The sequence below is a fragment of the Oreochromis aureus genome, linkage group 12 (assembly GCF_013358895.1).
Source record: "Oreochromis aureus strain Israel breed Guangdong linkage group 12, ZZ_aureus, whole genome shotgun sequence".
Lineage (NCBI taxonomy): Eukaryota > Metazoa > Chordata > Actinopteri > Cichliformes > Cichlidae > Oreochromis > Oreochromis aureus.
This window is the reverse complement of record NC_052953.1, coordinates 11,154,644-11,159,784: the sequence shown is the minus strand read 5'-3', so window position 1 is coordinate 11,159,784 and position 5,141 is coordinate 11,154,644.

Here is a 5,141-nt window from a genome sequence, read left to right as displayed (position 1 = left end):
GTGGATGCCTTAACGCTGAAGCTGTCTGCTGAAAAGCTGAAAAAGATGAAAAGTTGCATGGTGGTGAAAAAAAACATGGCAACCTGAGCAGGATTCGAACCTGGCCCTGCTGGTCTCAAGGCAGCTGCTCATCTCACTGAGATAAACTCACTCTCTCAAAAAAGAGGAGGAGAGACCGACAATTCTGGTAAAATGAGCAGAAGCTGCTGAGAATTGTGCTGAGAAGAGGTGAAAAGGCTGAAAATTTTGCAGAAAAGAGGTAAATCAGCAGAATTTCTGCAGAAAAGAGGCAGAACAAAAGAGAAAACTGAAAACAGGTTTTGCCATGACCGGGATTTGAACCTGGCCCTTCTGGTCTCAAGGGAGCTGCTCATCTCACTGAACCATACTCATTCTCACAAGAACAAGAGATGGAGCAACTGACAATTTTGCTAAATGAGCAGAAGCTGCTGAGAATTGTGCTGAGAAGAAGTGAAAAGGCTGAAAATTTTGCAGAAAAGAGGTGAATCAGCAGAATTTCTGCAGAAAAGAGGTAAAGAAGCAATAAGTTGCGCTGAAAAGAGATGAATCAGCAGAATTTCTGCTCAAAAGAGTTTTTTTTTCTGAAAACAGCTGAGATTTGTGCTGATAAGAGGTTAAAAGGCTGAACATTTTGCAGAAAAGAGGTGAATCAGCAGAATTTCTGCAGAAAAGAGGTAAAGAAGCAATAAGTTGCGCTGAAAAGAGATGAATCAGCAGAGTTTCTGCTCAAAAGAGTTTTGTTTTTCTGAAAACAGCCAAAAAACCTGGAATTTGTGCTGAAAAGGGGTGAAAAAAATGAAAATTTTGCCTACAGGGGTGAAGAAGCTAAAGTATACCAAATCAAAGTATTTGTGACAAAACAGTGTTTCTGCCATATTGTGGTACTACTACATTACAACATCAATACGGATTAAAGATGAAAGAAACTGGCAACAAATTCCTCCACTACAAAGCAGTCTGATACCACTTCTTTGCAGTGTTCAAGTTTACTAAGGCACTACCCAAAAGGCGCCACAAGAGGGCACTCCAACACAAGAGATGAGGTGAATGAGCAGAATTTCTGCTGAAAAGAGGCAGAAGGTTCTGTATGTAGAAAAAGAAACACTGTTGAACCATGTGTGAAATAAATAAAGAAATGAAATGAAAGAACAACCTGGTTCTGCTCAAATTCACCAATCAGAGGTACTGCCTCAGTCTGCTTCATCAGGCTGTGTACTTGTTTCTGCCATGGAGCGTTAACAAGAATCTGAGGTCCATATTAGAAAAGCTGCTAAAATCATAAAACTTTGCAGAATTGTAATAAATTAGCAATATAAATTACAGGTTTGTGATAGTGTATAAATTTGTAGTGAAAAAAAAAACGTGGACCAAGGTGGGATTGAACCCACGACCTTTGAGCTGCAGAGCCGTGTCATTACTGATTGCACCACCTGGACAGGGGGCGGCGGTCTGAAAGACAGATACTTGGGCAGTCAGAAAATAGATCGCGGTGAGAGGCGAAAAACGCCGTTTTTTGGAGTTACAAAACGTCGTGTAACTCAAAAACTAGGAGGGCTAGCAGCATAATTCTTGTACTGGGTGAATCAGCGGACTTTGGTGTATTTTGACTGCGATTTTCATAGCTCGTTCTACCTTCGTCGCGGAGATATGACAAGAGAAGAAACGGCTTCATTTCCAGAGTTTGAAGACTGAGAGAAGGACAGATTTCCACCCTCAAACAAACGTAATTCATTGCTCAACGGTAAGATAATTGTAAAAACTGCTTCCACTGTGAGTGTCAGCAGTGTCTGAAGATATATTGGCACAAGCCTCATGTCCTAACTTTGCTTTGTTAAAGAGATATGGCGATTTTAAAATGCCTCCCGTTACAGAATTTCAGCTCTGAATTTCAAAACCTCCCCATAGACTTTGAATGGGGAGTATTGAGACCTTGTGTCACTCCGAGGCAAATTGCGAAAAAACGGTAAATCTCACAGTAAAGATAGTGACATTGCCTGAAAGCCAGCAAAAATACCTACGTTTTGATGTATAATTTGTGGGGTTGAGTGCAAATTGAGCCAGTAGCAAGAAGTTGTTTAGACATGAAGAGAAAATTCAGAACGGACCAGCACTCACTCTGAGTTAATTGCATAGCAACCATAGCAACGCATGTATTTTCTGAAAAATCACAATTTTGCAACTGCAAACTTAAAGAGATAAAGATTAAAACGGTAGAAGATCTGAAAAAGCTGAATCAGACAGGAATAGCCCAATAATCTGAGAACATTTTAAAGTTTGAATGGAGTTTCTAGGTGAAAGTATGACAAAGTAGTTAAGTTTCAAAGACAAGCAAGTTTTAGCAGAATTGTGGGAAGTTTTCCATTCATTTCAATGGGACAAATTAAAGGAAAAAAGTGTAATATTTTAAAAAGTATAACAGTAATAAACACCAAAAGTCATAGCCATCATTAGCAGAAAGAGCAGAACAGTATAGAGTTTGAACTGAAAAAATCGGCTGAAAACTGAGAAAGTAGTTAAGTGCCAAAAAGTGTACGGAAGCAACTAGAGGAATAATAAAGAATAAAGAGAAACAGGAACTCAATAGTGTGGAAGCCCTTTAGGGCATCCACACAACTAGAAAAATTTGCATTTCCTGCGAAAATGCAGTGTGGATGCTTTAAAGCTGAAGCTGTCTGCTGAAACTAGGTGAAAAAGCTGAAAAGTTGCAGAAATTGTAAAAACTTTGCAGAACCAAAGGAACTTTGCTAAAATGTAGTAACTTAGCAGAACTGTAGTATCTTAGAGGAAACATAATACTTGGCAGAAATACAATAGCATAGCAGAACTTTGCAGAAATATTGTAACTTACTAGAAACATGATATCTTCTCAAAAATACAAGAATTTAGGAGAAATAGTATAAGATAACAGAAAGAATATATTTAGCCAAAAATACTTAAACATTACAGAAACACTATGATTTACAAAAATAGTACAACATAGCAGAAATACTGTGATTTACCAGAGACACTGTGATGAACTATGAATATTGTAATTTTAAATGAATACTATGTTTTAGCACAAATACTGTAATTTGACAGAAATACTATCATTTGGCAGAAATACTATGTTTCAGCAGAAATACTCTGGTTTAGCACAAATATTATAACATAGCAGAAATACCTCCAAAAGTTTTATCTGTTCATCTGGACGTGGCGTTTTGTGGGAGAAACGTTTAATCACTCATCAAGTGACTTCTTCAGTCTCAGCTGACTGCAGGTTTTCCCAAACCTTATAAACAGTACATTTGCATAATGACTGAAACCAGCCCACTGAAGGAACAATGGGCTGTGAGGTCAGTTCCTTAATCATAATTATGCAAATTCCCATGACCATTGATCAACAATCACTGACCAAAACCCACTGATCAAAGAACACTGATCAATGGCCATGAGTCCCATTCACAGAGAGTTGGGGAATGGCTGCAATCACAGCATTGTAAGATGGCGAAAGATGTACCCTTAGGCACCCTCCTCGATTCAGAGATGGTCTTTCCCTTTTCACGTAAATGGCCTCCTTGACTCCGCGCTCAAACCAGCGTTCTTCCCTGTCCAGGATGTGTACATCCTCATCCTTGAAAGAGTGTCCACTGGCCTGTAGGTGTAAATAGACTGCAGAGTCCTGGCCTGACGAGGTAGCTCTCCTGTGTTGTGCCATCCGCTTCGCCAGAGGTTGTTTGGTTTCCCCGATGTATAAATCCTGGCAATCCTCCTGGCACTTAACAGCGTGCAATATATTATTCTGTTTGTGTCGGGGGACCTGATCCTTGGGGTGGACCAGTTTTTGGCACAGCGTGTATTGGGGTTTAAAAGCCACAGAGACCCGGTGTTTCAAAAAAATGCGTCTCAACTGCTCCGATACTCCTGACACATATGGGATCACTACAGGTTTTCGCCTGGGCAGCGGTTGTCCTTCTCTCCTGGATCGGCTGGAGCTTTCTTTGGGTGTCTTTCCAGCTTTGACAAAAGTCCAGCTGGGATAACCACATTTACTCAGGGCCTTCTTGATGTGCTGTTCTTCTGCCTCCGTGGCCGCTGTGTCAGTGGGGATGGTGTTCGCTCTGTGTTGTAGCGTCCTGATGACACCCAGTTTGTGCTCCAGTGGATGATAAGAGTCAAACCTTAGATACTGATCCGTATGTGTAGGTAGCAGAAATACAATTATATAGCAGAAATGCTATATTTAGAAAGAAAATATAATATAGTAGAAATACTATGATTTAGCAGAAATACTGTAATCAGCACATATACTGTAACATGACAGAAATTCCTCCACTTAGTAGTAATACTATAACATAACACAAATGTTATGATTTGGCACAAAAACCATAATTTGGCAAAATACTATGATTTAGCAGAAATACTAAGATGTAGTAAAAGTACTTTGATTTAACAGAAATACAATTATGGAGGAGTAATACTTTAAAATGGGAGAAATATTGATACACACACACATACACAGAGCCTAAAGGGAACAGTATTTGTGCCATGGAGTGTTAACAAGAATCTGAGGTCCATATTAGAAAAGCTGCTAAAATCATAAAAGTTTGCAGAATTGTAATAAATGATGAATATGAATTAGTGGTCTGTGATAGTGTATTAATTTGTAGGAAAAAAAAACATGTCGCCCAAGATGTAATTGAACCCACGACCTTTGGGTTGCAGACCTGTGTCATTAGCAACTGCGCCACTGGGAAAGACAGCGAGAGCCCGGAAAACAGGGTGATGAGCACTCAGAATTATATCGCGGTGAGAGGCGAAAAACGCCGTTTTTTGGAGTTACAAAACGTCATGTAACTCAAAAACTTGGTGGACTAGAAGCATAATTCTTGTACTGGGTGAATCAGCGGACTTTGGTGTACTTTGACTGTGATTTGCATTGCTCTTTGTACATCCGTCGCTGAGATATGACGAGAGAAGAAAGGGCAGACCTCAGATATGATTGGCTGGGAAGCCGTGCAGGCCCTGATATGTAAATTTGAATGTCTCAGTCCTCACAGAGGACCTGGCAGAAATATATAGAAATAGTATGATTAAGCATAAATACTACATTTAGCAGAAATACTGTATTAAGCACAAATCCT